At 52.8% G+C, this 15,792-nt stretch overlaps 1 protein-coding gene across 1 annotated transcript in view; it reads left to right on the top strand.

The window, feature by feature from the left end:
• Positions 1 to 794: 794 nt before the first annotated feature.
• Positions 795 to 15,792, top strand: part of TSPAN18 (tetraspanin 18) — a 182,209-nt gene continuing 167,211 nt past the window's right edge. Inside the window, exon 1 of the mRNA XM_022592188.3 lies at positions 795 to 1,151. The gene's annotated coding sequence lies outside the window, so the exon portion shown is untranslated. The remainder of the gene's footprint in view (positions 1,152 to 15,792) is intronic.

Genomic DNA, 15,792 nt, shown 5'->3' with positions numbered 1-15,792 from the left:
GAGCCCCTCTCCTCTGGGGGGTTAGAGAGCACTTTCACTTGGGCTGTCTGCTTTGATCTGCTTGCTTGCCCATTTTGTCTGGGGCAGGCGGTGGGTAGCTACTTCACAGAAGAGGTTCAGAGGTTAAATGTCTTGGTGAAGTCATGTGTCAGTGGCTGGGGAGGGGGCCTGTGGCTCAGGCAGTGGTACAAAGATGAAAAGGTAAGCCCTGAGATGGAGACACAGGTCTGGCCTCTTGCAATCAAGTCGTTTGCATCTGGTCTGGGGTGGGCACCCCCACGTCCCCAACCTCTTGCTGCAACCCCTCCAGTCTCCTCTATTAACAGCATCGGTCAAAAGCAGCCCAGGGAGGGTGAATCACCCTGGCTTTCAACAGGTCCTTCCAGGGCAGCGGGAAGATGAGGAGCGAGGTCCGGATGGGGGATCATCCCAGCCCGCAGCCCTGCGGTCCGGCCACGGAGGTCGGGGGGCAGCGTGGAAGTTTCCCTGGAATAAATACTCCGGTCTAGCGCGCCCAGCTCCCCACTCCCCCTACGGATCTCCTGAATTCAGACGAAGCGAGGGCCTGTGAGCAGAGTGGGGAGGAGGGCAGGGGTGACAGAAGGGGAGAAGGGCAGAGGGTGGCCCCAGGGGCCCCCGGAGCGAGGCCTGGATGCTGGACCAAGCCCGGGAGGGGGCAAGTGGGGCAGCTCGCCGGAGGAGACGTGCCTTCACGTCGGCCGCCAAGGCAGCGGCGGCAGCGGCGGCGGCGGCGGCGGCGACTGGAGACTGAAGGGGAGGAGGTTTGGGGAGGGAGGGAGCTCGGGGGAGAGGGAGGGAGGGACGGAGCCGTGGCGGGGAGGTGGGGCCGGCGGGCGGGCGGCTGCAGCTGCCGCCGGCGTCTCGGGGGCTCCAGGCTGCGGGGCGGACGCAGCGCCTAGTGATCCACCGCGGAGCCGCGCGAGGCCGCCCGAGCCCGAGCCCCAGCCCCGAGCCCCGAGCGAGCGCCGCCGCCGCCTCTCGCCAGCCGGTCCCCGGACGCGCCGCCGCCGCCACCGCCGGGAAGGCAGCCGGTGCCTAGGAAGTTGCGAGTGCGCTTCTCCGCCCGGGGAAAGTTTCCCCCGCGGCCGCCGACTGGAGTTGGCGCGGGATCCGGCCACTGCCGCTGGAAGGTAGGGGTTCCGCACCTCAGTGCCCTCCGTGCGCCCGCCGCCGCGCCCCGGGGGACTTAGGGGCCCAAGCGCGCTTCCCGCCTCCCCCCGGGCGACTGTTGGGCACGGCGGGGGTGGGGGTGGAATGGGGGGGATCCCAGGATGTTCAAGTTCTACTTCGGCTAGGCTGGGGAAGGGGCGGGGGGAGACGTGCTCGCCCCCATCCCTGCCCCGAATCCGCCGAGGGCCAGAGGCTTCCCCCGGGACAGGTGCAGCGCTGCTTGGCGCTCTGGGCGGGTGGTTGGGGGTGAGGGGGGGGCAGCAGAATGGCGGGGGTGGCAGGTGTGGTTACAAGTCGGGGTCTTGGCGAGGGCTGCGTCCTGAGGGAGGCGGTGCGCGCCATGCCACTCTGTAGGGGGGCAGGTAGGGACTAAGGATTAGGAGCGAGGATCCGGGCCGTGAGGATTGCCGGGCCCAGCAGGGCCACTGAGGGCGGGTCGCCTTCGGAGTCCCTGGAAGCGGGGCGGGGCGGGGGCGCCACGCTTTCCTTCGGGGCCCCCTTTATTCCGTACTCGGTGTGTGCGGTTTGGGGAAGCAGAGACTCCGTTGGGTGCTCGTTGGATCCGAGGCTCGAGCACGTCCAGATTTAGGGGGCGCAGCGGGAGTCCGCTTGAAGGGTTGGAGGGCACGGGTGGGTTCGCGCCGGCTTTGAGTCCCGGCTGGATTGAGGTGAGTTCGCTCCCGCGAGGGGGCGCCCTTCCCTGGCCGTTTCACCCACAGGAAGGCGAGTTCTGGTTCCTGCGAGACAAATGCACCGAAATCCAGGACCGACAACCGCAGACCAACCCCCAACACACGAGGGGCCAGCCCTGAGGAGCACCCCCACCGCAACCGCAATGGGGCAGAGGGTCGGAGTGTGAGGCTGGGATGCCCCCAGTTATAACTGCGCTGTGTATTGGAAAGCTTGGCTCTCAGGAGCTGGTTTTTCTTGGGGGAGCTGGCAGGATGTATGGGTGAATAAAAAATTCACCCCCAGAAAAACAAAAAGGAGGGGAACTTTACATTAACAGCGAATTGTTGTGGAGTAAGTGTATGGGAGTATTAACTTTCTGAGGTTTCTTTGGGGTCTGAAACCCAAACCGCTGAATGCACCCTTTTGGTAAAGGTTGTACCTTTGTTCCCTGGATCTGGCCAGATCCCTTTCTGGTGTGGGTGGGTTGAGGGTCTTGGGGGTGAATCCCCTCTCTGGGCACAAATAAACTGGGAGGCACAGGGTGGGGTTGATGGGGGCCCTTAAAGACTTTAGCAGTCCAGTTTCAAGTGGTAAATTTCATTTCCTCTTGGGGTCTGGAGTCTACAGGCCACATTCATGTGGTCATTTCACAATTATTGGTGGAAACCTGCCACGTGTCCCCTTGTGGGACCTCAGGGCCCCTGTGTGTTGAGTCTGTGGGTCTGTGCCAAGGCCTCAGGGAGCCAGACGGCTGCTGGCATCTATGAAGAGCATCATCTTTGTCATGTGTGGGCTGTTCGACATTGGAGGGACCCTGAAGCACTGTGGCCTCATCTTTCTCTCTAATTCCCTCCCTCTTCCCTGCACCCCAAGTGAGTACAAATGAGCAAATCTAAGAACGTGCATTGGTCTCATAGTGGCTGGCGGAAGTTTTCATCTTTCTCGTGGATGCCAGTGTGGGCTCATTGGGCAGCCCCCCTCCCCCCTCTCATGTTCCCAGAGTCCCCTGCAAAGGTGATGGAAAAGGGTGGTCCCTGAAAGAGAGTTGAGGTTCTTGCTTTCAGTGTAGCAAATGTTTTTGTTGGATGCTCTCAAATTGCTCGAGGACAAAGTTGCTGCAAAGAAAGATCAGCATGGTTTTTATTTTGAATAGAAGAGGACAGATGAGTAGGGAGGAGACTGAGGAAAGGGTGGAGAAGCCCGCTGTCTCTGGATTTGTCTTCAAGACATTCCATGGGGCCAGAAAACAAAAGGAGTTGTTTTGTTTTTTTGTTTTGTTTTGTTTTTAATGACTCTAGTTTTTCTGTGGAGGGAAGCCTGCCTGGAACAGCCCTGCCCTTGGAAACTGGGAGTGAGCAAGGGGCCCCCAGAGGGCTGGCGGCTCTGCGTTCTACCCCTGCTCCCTGCACCTCACTCACACCCAACCTGCCCGAAGGTGGGAGGGAATTGAGACCCCTGGGACTGCTGACGTCCCTGTTTGGATGTGGAGTATCATGTGTGGACTCAGACTGCTTCCAGGCAAACTCCAAGGTCTCTGATTCAGCAAAATTTCAGGTCTTGGGCACTGTGTCTCCTGGTCGTCTGGTCCCCAGATCCATTCAAATGGCAGACCCTTGGCGTATCTTTACCCAGCCTGCGGCTGAAATGGAGGTATATCAGTGAAAGTTCCAGGCCACTTTCTAGGAGCATCAGTTCATCTGGAGTTGGACTTAGGACACCTTGGGCTAATCCAGGAAGTACCCTCTCCTCCTTTAAAAACTGCCTTGTCAGCCTGGAAACAGCTCCTTGAATTAGTGACTTTTTAATGGTCTGGGGCCGGGGTGGCGGTTGAGGAGGCGGGGGCTTGAAACTTAAAGTCAGGAGAGTCTAACATTTTAGGGCGCTAGGCAGCCCTGCTCTGCCTTCTGTGCAGTGGGGGGCACCGCTCCTGGCCATCTTGCCCCGCTCCGCCCTGACAGGGCAAAGTGAACCAGGTGCCTGTCGTCCATCAGACTGCGGTTTGGGGATGGAGAGGGTGATGTTGGTGATCAGTTCCTGCTGGGATCCCCATTTCTGTCCACAAGCTTGCATGTTACCTTTCTCTGGAGGCCTGTGCAGCTTTTACTCCCTCCTCTTTTCCGCTACGAGCAAAGAGTGATGGCTGGACTGCCCCTCTTAGGGACCCCTCTTTCCAGAGGGCGGCTCTTCTGGTCTATTTCATCAGCCATTGAGAAGGAAAATCAGGAACATTTGTTCAAGCTCAGCTGGGACACAGCAGAGGGAGGGGCCTTGGAAACCAGCACTTTAGTCCCCCAGAGCAGAGATGATCGCTTGATGGGGTATTTTTGCAATCTGATGCTGCTAAGTAACCCGCCAGCCTGGGCTCCTCCTGCCGCACGGGCTGCCACCTTGGACCCGCATCAGTGCTCTGACTGGGGGGTGGGGTTGTGTGCAGATAATGTAACACTCATTAAAAAGAGAGGGAGGGCTTCCCTGGTGGCGCAGTGGTTGAGAGTCCGCCTGCCGATGCAGGGGACACGGGTTCGTGCCCCGGTCCGGGAAGATCCCACATGCCGCGGAGCGGCTGGGCCCGTGAGCCATGGCCGCTGAGCCTGCGCGTCCGGAGGCTGTGCTCCGCAACGGGAGAGGCCACAGCAGTGAGAGGCCCGCGTACCGCTAAAAAAAAAAAAAAAAAAAAAAAGAGAGGGAGAGGGAGATTTGTCCCAGTGTTTGCAGCTGGCAAAGCAGTTCTTTCATCTCAGCACCTGTTACCTTAAGGTCCAGCCCTTGCCCCTTGTTTGTACCCAAGACTGCTAGTTTAATTAGTAACTGAACAACTTGGAGCTGAGCAACAGCATGTTCACTAGTCTTATGCGTGTGTGTACATACTGATTGGCAACAGGATGGAGTGGAAAGGTCACTGGACCAACTGGACCAGGAGTAAGGAGACTTGTGTTCTAGCCCCAATTCTGTTATACATGGAGCTGTGGGACCTCGAGTGACTCACCACCCCTCTCTGAGCCTCAGTTTCCCTATTTCTCTAGACGCAGCATTGTGAGGTGGTTAGGCTGCCTGGGTTTGAATGTCGGCTTTCTTCTACTTAATAGCTGTGTGACCTTAGGCCATTCAACCTCTGGTGCCTCAGTTTCCTCATCTGTGAAATGGGACTAATTATACTGTATCAGAGTGTTGTGAAATGTCAACGAGATAAAACATGTGAAACACTTAGCACAGTGCACAGCAGGTAGTAAATGCTCAACAAATAATCACAGTCATCATTGTCATTATTATTATTATTACTAATACTCTTATTGTGAAGTGGGAGGGAGGGATCAACGTTGATCCTTTCCAGCTCTGATATTTTTGGGCACAGTGTGTGTGTGCGTGTGTGTGTGTGTGTGTGTGTCTGCTTTTGATGTGGAAGACAAGGGTGAATAAAACAAATTGCTTTTCTTTTTTTTTTTCTTCCTTTCCCTGCCTCACTGAGGGACTCCAGAGTTAAAATCTTGTGAGTATTCTCATGATAGCCCCATCCTTGTGGCAGGAAGCCCAATGTGATGTCACTGAACATGTCCTGGTTACTGGCACTTGAGGGATGATATTTCATCAGCTAGTGTATGCCCATCCTTTCCCTTCCATCCTTTGTTTCCCACCCTTAACTATAGTACAAAGACCATATGTACAGATAATGAGTTTAAGCTGATAACTCCCAGATTCACCCAAATAAAAGGCCATCCTCCTAGAAGACACTTTCGACTTTAAAATAAATAATCTGGCTCCTCTGCTGCGTCGCACTGTGTCTGGCTGGCCCCGCTTCGCTCTCTGTGTTCTGCCCCTCGGTCTCTTGCAGGGATGCGAGCTGGGCCAGGTCTGCTGTCTGGGCTGCGTCAGCCATCCTGGCGGGGCAGCCTCTGACTGCACCTCGGCCTCATCTCCCTCCAGCAAAGGCTGTTCTCTGAGCCGTCCCAGTGACGATCTTTACTGTGGCAGACATTTGAGGAGTGCTCACCATCGGCCGGGAGCTAGACAATGCTTCATCTCACCTCCACCCTCAAAGTCGGTTCAGATATTGTCCCCATTTTACAGATTAGGAAGCAGGGCTCAGAAAAATCAAGGGAGCAAGTGGTAGGACTGGAATTTGATCCTAGGTTGGTCTGATTCTCCCTTCTGTGCTCGAAACCACTCTGTGACGTTTCCTCTCCTATCGAACCCTCCTGTGAGCTCCAAAGCCCCAGAAAAGATTGCCCTGAGATGCGATTGGGCCCCCTCCCCCCGGCTTTTGCTCATTTCCCAGGCTCAGAGTGTTTTATGAGATTCTCTTTTCTCATCCTGCATTGGCTACTCAGCCATCCTGGGGACACTGAGGGGTAGGAGCTTTTTGGGACAAGGTTGCTTACAGGAAGGGGATGATCTTATTCAGCAACAAAAGGTTGTAATTGAAAGAGGATGTGTGTTGGAGTCACAGATGTGAACTTGCATCTTGTTTCTGGCTATGTGGCCTTGGTTTCCGTATTTGTGAAAAGCAGAATAACAGCAACAATGAGAGTGTTAAGCTAAGTAATACCAGCGGCCACAGCAGATGACCCCAGACTCTCAGTGGCTTAACCTTGTGGGTTTAATTCTCACTTACGTTACTTGTCTAACATGGATCTCTGCTGTACACAGTTACTCAGGGATGCAGGCGGATGGTGACTCCACCATCTTCACAGCTGCACTTCCAGGAGGATGTGGCATCCATGGTTACCGCAGAAGGCGAAGAGAGCAATGGAAAAGGAAAAGGCACACTAACGCTCCACTGTGTCCCCTGGAGGTGACACACATCACTTCAGCTCCAGTCCATTGGTCAGAACTGTCACCTGGCCCGAAACCAGCTGCAAGGGAGGCTGGGTATTTACTGAGCACTTGTCACCTGGCCTGAAACCAGCTGCAAGGGAGGCTGGGTATTTACTGAGCACTTGTCACCTGGCCTGAAACCCGCTGCAAGGGAGGCTGGGTGTTTACTGAGCACTAACTCCCTGCATTTATATTTCCTGGATAGAGTACTTTGAGGATTAATTGAGGTGATGCATTTAAAGCTTCTAGTATAGACCTGGCGCATAGTCCTTAAAACATGGATGCTTCCTTTCCTTAATGATCCCTGATGTGCATTGCTCTTTAGAGATTACAGACCATGTCCATGGAAATGATCTCTGGACAGATCATATAGTGCCCATAATACACTGGAGGAGGGGTGGCTTGTAGAGGCCAAGGGGCTGGCCAGTGAGCACACAGCAAGGGCACTAAGCCAGACCCTTGACCTTCACCCCAGAGCTCCCATGGTCTCCTTTGCCTTATTGAAGTTTACTGCTCTTAGAACTTCTTCCAGGACCCTCCAGCACCTACTTCTGCTCCTGTCTCCTCCTCCCATGCCCTAATGGGGAAGAGCTTCTGTATTCATCTTCTGTGTGTGCATGGGGCAGGGGGAGAAGGGCCAGGGGCAGAGAAGGCGGTGGGTGGGGGGAGGCTGCAGGAACTATCTGGAAGCTGAGGGAGTAGTGTAAGGACATGAGAAGCCTTAGTTTTAAATATTCATAGTGAAAGCCATAGGAATTTCGGCTCCATATACACGACTTTGGGAACTGCTGTGCATTCAAGCTTTGAGGTGTCCCCCAAATGACACAGAAGGTTACCTGTGCTTCCTGTCACATCTATGCAGCCTCCTGCTGGCCCCTTTCACTCCTTGTGGGGTTGGGCAGGTAAAGAGAGGGGGCCTGATGAGGGTTTCTAGCCCTGTTTTTCTGAGAACAGCAAGGTGGTCAGACCTAGCTTCAAATCCTGACACCTCTACTTTAACACTTGTTTATCTCTCTGAGCCTGTTTTTTCCTCTGTAAAATGGGAAGAATGTAGAAAGCTATAAAGCTGATCAAGTGCCTGGCACCTAGTAGGTATCAATATGTTTACACATCGCTCCTCGCCCACTTGAGTAAGAAACGAGAGATGCCTTTGGCAAGGGGCCAGCACCCGAGGAGAGGCTCCAAGTGCCCCCCCTCCCGCCCCTGCGCACACGCCTGTCACTCCCATCTCTTGGATGGAGAGGCTCTGGGCTCCCATCCTGGGTGGCCTGGGGCTGGGCTCTCTAGTTCATAATAGTTGAACTACTATGGCTTCCATTTGAAATGGGAGAAGAATTTGGAGCCCCGGCCCTTGGATTTAGGTCCGTCTTTTCACGGCTAATTACCACTGTGGGCGCGGGGCCTGAGGGTGCTGCCGAGAGCAGCCCCCCTCCCGGGTGGCTGCCTCTCTGGCTAGGACAGATTGCAGCACTCTTGCTAGCCAAGTGTGCCTCAGCCTCCTGGGGGGCAGCCCGCCACCACCTGGTGCCTGACATTTAGGGCTCTCTCCAGCAGGGCCAGCCCAGGATACTCATCTTGTCTGAGTTTTTAGCCCCCAGGGGAATGAGGTACTTCTTCAGCCAAAATACAAGCACGCCTTGAATAATGGGGATTTACTGTCCCCTGCAAAAGACCTCACAGGAATAACTGGCGAGCTGGACACCAGGGTGGAGGGGTCTTTGAGAGAGTATGGCTTCCCAAGACGGGATTTGGAGGTGGCCCATGGCCCCCTGGCATAGTGGATGCTTGTTCCTGGGGGCACTGAGAGAGTGGCCTCCCACTGTAGCTGCACCAGGATGCTCCTGGCTTCTTTGAAAAGTGCTGGTGGGAGGCAGGCCGGTTAGGCTGTGAGTCAGGCACGTGGGGTCCCTAAAACACATCTCATTCACTCTGCCCCCAGACGTCAGCTTCTGCAGTCCCTCACCCCGAAACACTGGGGCAGAGCTGTGGACCAGCTCAAGAGCGCGGTGAGGTGATGCGTTGGTTTCCTAGGGCTGCAGTAACAAGTACCATAAATTGAGGGCTTCTAACCACAGACATTCATCCTCGCACAGTTCTGGAGGCTAAAAGTCCAAAATCAGGTGTCAGCAGGGCTCTAGGGGAGGGTTCTTCCTTCCTTGCTTCTGGTGGCTATTGGCAATCCTTGGTGTTCTTGACTCGTGGGCACATCACTCCAGCCGCTTCCTCCGTCATCACACGGCGTTCTCCCTGTAGCTGCACCAGGTCAGCTTTCCTCTTCTTATGAGGGCACCAGTCACATTGGATTAGAGCCTAATGACCTCATCTGAACTTGATGACATCTGCAAAGAGCCTGCTTTCAAATAAGGTCACATTCATACATACCAGGTGTTAGGATACGTGGGGCACACCATTCAATCCATAACAGGTGGGTACTGTTATCGCTCCATTTAACAGCCAAGAAAACCAACCCAAGAGGCTAGGTATTGTAATTTGCCCAAGGTCACACAACTATACAACTAGTAAGTAACAAGAAAATTAATCTCTGTACATTTCAGTTTTCTTATCAATAAAGTGAGGATTTATACCCACCTCGTGGCCTAGCTCTAAGATCAAAAGAGTAAGTGTCTGCATCAGACACACTTTGTCCACTGCTAACATTTGTCAGATGCTGTTTTCCATATTTTTTCCCTCCCAACAGGTCTGGAAGGGTGCTGGGTGTTAGTGTGGGCTTAAGAAACATGGGTGCATGGGAATTATAACCAGTTGCAGATAGGATGTTTTCTAGAAGTAATGATTTGAAAGGACCTGCGTGAAAGGCACCATTTACGTTTTTCTCAACTCGTCTTTCTGGAGTTGCCTGCCATCTCCATCTCCTCTCGGGCTGAAAATATCTGGTCCAGATGAATTGTTCTCGCTCTTTATCCTGGGTTCACCTTTAGCACCGGAAGTCACTGTGATGACGGCAAGTTGGGTTCCTCTTCCCTGGCAGGTCGTCTGGACTTCTCTGCAAGAGAAGGGGGCCTAGGAGGAAATAGACAAGGCTCCCAGCTCTGGCGCCCATCTCACAGGGGCCCAGGAGGGTTTGGAGGCTCAGCTGTGGAGGCCGAGGCTTCAGATACACCGCCTCATCCCCATGCATTGAAAGTGTGAGAGGCAACACGCCATGGGGGTTAGGAGTTCTGAACATAAGGGCCCGGGTTCAAGTCCCAGTTCAGCCACAGTCCATGGCCTCTGTTTGGCCTTTGACAAGATACTTAACTTCTCTGTACCACCGTTTTATTTATTTCTTTTAAATAATTATTTATTTATTTGGCTGTGTCGCATCTTGGTTGCAGCATGCGGGATCTTCGTTGTGGCATGCAGGGTCTTTTTGTTGCAGCACAGGGGCTTAGTTGCCCTGCGGCGTGCGGGATTTTAGTTCCCCGACCAGGGATTGAACCTGTGTCTGCTGCACTGGAAGGTGGATTCTTAACCACTGGACCAGCAGGGAAGTCCCTGTACCACCATTTCACTTCATAAGGTTTTTTTTTTTTAATTGAGGTGTAATTGACATAAAACATTATATTAGTTTCAGGTGTACAACATAATTATCCAATATTTGTATATTTTGCGAAATGATCACCCTCATAAGGTTTTATGAAGATAAAATAAGATCAAAATGCATAAATGTATCTTTTAGGATTGAAGGTGGCACTTGAAAAGTATTCATTGAATGTTGGAATTATTCTAATTATTTTATTTATGATCTGTTTCCCTCAGTGGAATGAGGGCAGAGACCTGTCTGTCTCAGTCTCCACGGAGCCTGCAGTGTGTAGCTCAGTGCCTGGGACTGAATAGATGTTCGTAGACGTTCATACACGCAGAATGAATGAGTGAGGGAATGAATGATGAATTCTTAGTCATAGCTTCTTAGGGATCGCATCCTTCCTTGCTATGCACCAAGACCTCTACCCGTAACGCCCCTTAGGTGGGGGCACTGCGGACAGCATGGAGACAAATCCAGTGGGGAGCCAGGGGTGCCAGTGGGGAGTCATGAAAGGCACTTACATCTGGGGGCGGGGGCAGCGAAGGCCTCCCCGTGGAAGTAAGGACAAGTTAAAGCGTGGAGGATGAGGGGGAGATGGGGAAGGGCGGCCTGGAAAGTCGTGGTCACCAGGAAACAGGCTGTGTGGTAGCTCCATGGGGAAAGCCACGTTTGCAGTATCAGGTGTCCCTGCGACTTATGGGGGAACAGACAGCCTCGACCAGCAGAGATGCCCGCCCACACTCTGACACATGGAAGGCCAGTCCTCCTCTGGTATTACTACCTAACAGGTGTACCTCACTCGAGGCGGCCGGATCTGTGAAAATGCCAGATGGATCAGAGGATCCTCATCCAATTTACAGACAGATTAACGCTCAGATTCCCGTTCGTCCCTACTGCCTTAAAAATAAAAGTCAGTTTACTGAAGTTCGACTTACGCACTTTGTTAGGGAAAACATCTGTTGTGTAATGTGATTGTGCTAGCCGCCTCGCGCCCTCTCGGAAGCGCTTCAATAGCTTCTCACCTGTGTTCAGAAGGCTTTCTTGCAGCCTCTGCCCCTCCCTCACCCAGGCCTGCCTCCCTTTGCTCCAGCCCACCAGCCACCTTGCCCCAACCCAAACAGGTCTGCTCTGCATGCTCTTCCCTCATCCCTGCAATGCTTTCCCTCCCTCTTTAACTACCCAACTCCTCTTCATCCTTTGGATCCCATCACCTCCTCCAAGAAGCCCTCCTGGACTCCCAAGTGGGACAAATTTCCCACTTTTTGGCTCTGATTGCTCCACCATCCCCTCCCTAACAGGAGTTAGTCACGATTGGGCAATTGTTGACTTGTCTGTGTGATTATTTAACTTCCATCTCCCCCGCTCTAGCGTAACCCCTGGAGGGCAGGGACCCTGTCTGTCTTTGCTCATCCATCCCAGGCACCTGGCAGGTGCTCACAAAATGCCTCCCTCCATTTTTCCCTTTGTAGACCAGTCTTTTTCAGGCTGTCTTGGGTAATGAGCACAGCGGACATTATTGATCACTTTCAGTGTGCCAGGCACTTAACGAGTCTAATCTCATCCAATAGAATGGTTTACGGTTCCAGCTCTACGACTCACCAGCTCCGTAGCCTTGGGCAAGTTACTCAACCTCTCCGTTCATCATTTTCTCGTCCATAAAATGGGACTAAAAATAATACCTAATTTATTGGGTTGTTGTGAGGACTAAATAAGTTAATTCTTATCAGTTTTATTTTCTCACAGTTTTGGAGGCTAGAAGCTCATGATCAAGGTGTTGGCAGACTTGGTTTCTTCTGAGGTCTCTTCCTAGTTTGCAGAAGGCTGCCTTCTTACTGTTCTCACAGGGTTTTTCCTCTGTGCACATGAACCTCTGGTGTCCCCTGGGGGTCCAAATCTCTTCTTATAAGGGCATTAGTCAGATTGCCCTAAAAGCCTCATTTTAATTTAATCATCTCTTTAAAGACTCAGGAGGTCTGAACCCCAAGCCTGCTCTCCAGCATTACATGGTCTGTTCCCTGGCTCTGCTCCTCTGTGGGACACCAGGGTCTTCCCTGTTGGAGCCAGTCCATGTCTTAACAGCCAGAGTGGGAGAAAATCAGAATCTGGGGTCTTGGAGGCCTCTCACCTGGCCCTTTGCTCCCCTCCAGTCCTTAATCCCCTGTTCAATGGCAGCTGTCTAACCCCTAAGGGAATTGGGACCTATTGTCCTGCATGCGGGCTCAGAGGGAGGCCAGGGGTATGAGGAGGTGAGAAGGAAGTGGGAGCGTTCTAGGAAGTGAGGAGGATTATCGATTCTGGGATTTTCTCCCTCTCCGTAGTTCATTTATTTGATTTTCCAGGAGTTATCACAAGCTCTTTGAAATGAATCACTTTTTACTGGTGAAAGACCTAAGGAAAAAATAATCAGAGTAAACATAGTAAGAGGATACGGAAATAGATCAAAAGCGTATTCAATGGAAACTGAGCCTTAAGCCGGTCTCCTCACCGAGAGACCACCAGTGTGAGCAGCCCCGTCTCTGCAGAGTTGTTCTCCCAGTAAATGAGCACAGCTGTGTACATGGTGCCTGCCATTCCTACATACCCTGCGGCGTTCCATCCCTTCAACTCTGCATCTTGCATTTTCTCAATTGTTCCGTCTTAGCACGTACACCTCTGCCTTGGTTTAGTTGGGGGTCTCCAAAAACAGACCCTGAGCATGGATCTGGGTACGCAGAGTTTATATATGATGAGGTTGGTTCCAGAGAGGTGAGTGAGCAGGGAGGGGAGGGGAGCCAACGAAAGATGCCCTAATGAGCAGCCTCCCGCTGTGGGCACCTGGGGCCCTGTTCCACTGAGGACCCTCCCAGGGACTGTGTGAAGCACACCTCAGAATCGACCCAGCGAGTGGTCACTGACTTCCGTCTCTCATTGGTTGAGGGTTGCTCCTGGGGACATCAACTTCTGGAAGCTTCCAGGCTGCCTTCAAGCCAAGAGACTGAAGGAGGTGCTTGTGTAGGGGCTACCAGAGTGAGCGGAACTGTCCCCTGAAGCTGTAGGGGGTCTCCAGGGTGGACCACCGTGTAGGGGAGAGGCACAGCTCACGTGTCATTTACTTACCACGTCCTCTTGTGATGGATGACTAGTATATCCCTGCGTGGACAGCCATGATGTTTTTGCCTGATTCCCTACGGGCAAACTGAATTGCTTTTCTGGAACACACCTCTTTCTTGCCGCTCCACCCAGCAGACAATCTGTGGAGACCACCTACTGTGGAGTGGCCAGCTGGGTCAGTGGCCATCTTCTCTCTCCCATAGTTGCTTGGTCCTCTCTGGCCTCTTCCTGCCCCCTGCCCATCCCCACTTGGTCCCCACAGATGTCGTTTTGACCCTTTCATCTCATGGGGTCCAGGAGCCTGGGCTAGGTGGGGTCTCTGAAAGACCCTGGGGGCCTTTGGAGAACACTTGTGAGAGGGAGGCCAGCAAGTCACTACAGAGGGTGGTTTCCACCTTCCTACAGGGTTGGACGGGGACGTCCGTTGGCAGATCAAAAGGCTTTTTGTTGTTGTTTTATTTTCCTTTCTAGCGGCTTCTTGCTGGGGAAGCAGGCTGTGGAGCCAAGGCAAACAGAGCGACCTCTGAGGGCACTGCCTGCAGGTTCTGGAAGGCTGAGGAGATGAAGTTTTGGCGCTGCAGAGGGGATAGCGCTGGGGCCACAGGTGGTGGCTGTCCCCGGGGACCCTTCCCTCCTCTGAGCCCAGAGACCAAATGGGGACAACGGGGGCCAAGCTCAGAGCCTGATGGGCTCAAGGAGGCCTAGGATTTGGGGGAGCAGGGCAGGGTCACCAAGAGGGCTGGACCGCAGACTAGACTCAACCCCTGAGTTGCTGTCCTTACCGTCCCCAGCTGAAGAGATGGGGAGAGCCCTGGACTGGGAGTCCAGAGAGCCAGAAACTGGAGCCGAACCCCGTTTGGGCTCCAACTAGTGCTCGTGTCCATGGAGGACCGCTGACATCGCGCCCACACGCTGGGGAGTGGGGCTGCTTGTCCCATGACTCTAGAACCTCCCTTTAGAGTCTGCAGTGGGGACTGCAACCGGAAAGCCTTGAACCCTCTGGAGACAAGCGCTCAGGAAGCCGAGGCGTGGTTGTTCATGGAAGCGGGGGTATTAAGTAAATTAAAAGTGCGAGAGGAAAATCCATCAGCATTATTCTCAATAGCTGGGATGATATGCATAACATTTCCTCCCTTTCACTTGATCATTTTCTCTTCCCAAAAGAGTTTGAAGAAAGAAAATGTCTGATGATTCGCCGCACAGTAAGCTCAAATAAATATGCTCTTAAAAAAGTGGTTGCTATGTAATTGAATTGATATAACGGGCAAATTTTGTTGCTAAGTAGCCCTACCACTCACAAAGATCTATTCAAACCTGCTGGAGAGGTACGTGTGTGTGTTTGTGTGCAAAGAGAAAAAGATCTCACCGATAAGGAATCTTTTTGGCCAAACAATGATAATGATAATATATTTAAATAAAGTTGTGTGCGTGTCTGCTGGGGAGGAATGTACGGGATTAAAGTTAAATGTTCTTCGAGAAGGAGTTCCGAAGGCAGCTGTAGAGTCCAGGTGGCATTCGAGTAGGGCCGTAAGCAAGTGGGAATTCCGACTTCTGAATCCCACAGTTCAAATCCTGGCTCTGCCCCTCACAAGCTGCATGACCTTGGCAAGTTTTTTATCCTAATCGAACCTCAGTTTCCTCATCTGGAAGAAAAAGGGACAGCACAAGCGGGACCCACTGGGTCCTGGGTTTGGAGTGACCTGCCACGTCGGCTCTCTTTCATTCCCTTTCCTCTACAGAAGCGCAGCAGAATTGTTCCATGTACCCAGCAGACCCGTATGTATGATCTCATTTGATGCCCCACGGTCTGATTGTGATGAGATTTTTAATCCCTGTTTTATGGAAGGGAGACCTGAGGTGCTGAGATTATGGAATTCCATAGATCACCCCGTTGGTTGGAGGGATGTGGGAAACTGGGAGGGTTTTTCTGAAACATTGCAAGGCCACACCTTTTCCATTGTAAGGGGATCTTTGCCTGGGACACCTGTTGAATGCAGAAAAGGAGCTCCTGGTGTTGCTTGGTGTAGGCGTTCGTTCATTCTTTCTTTCTTCCATCGTGTGTCCAGACAGCCCTCAGCATCCACAGATTTTGCATTGGTGGATTCAACCAACTGCGGATTGAAAATATTCAAAAATAAAAATTTCAGGGTTTCCCTGGTGGCGCAGTGGTTGAGAGTCTGCCTGCCAATGCAGGGTACATGGATTCGAGCCCTGGTCTGGGAAGATCCCACATGCCGTGGAGCAACTGGGCCCGTGAGCCACAACTACTGAGCCTGCGCGTCTGGAGCCTTTGCCCCGCAACGAGAGAGGCCGCGATAGTGAAAGGCCTGTGCACCGGGATGAAGAGTGGCCCCCGCACCGCGATGAAGAGTGGCCCCCGCTTGCCGCAACTAGAGAGAGCCCTCGCACGAAACGAAGACCCAACACAGCCAAAAATAAATAAATAAATAAATAAATAAAAATAAATTAAAAAAAAAAAATAAATAAAAATTTCAGAAAGT

Source organism: Delphinapterus leucas, chromosome 7 (assembly GCF_059928025.1).
Source record: "Delphinapterus leucas isolate spDelLeu-1000000601 "Yukka" chromosome 7, BTC_Dleu_Yukka2, whole genome shotgun sequence".
Taxonomy (NCBI): Eukaryota; Metazoa; Chordata; class Mammalia; order Artiodactyla; family Monodontidae; genus Delphinapterus; species Delphinapterus leucas.
This window is presented reverse-complemented; position numbering and strand designations above follow the sequence as displayed.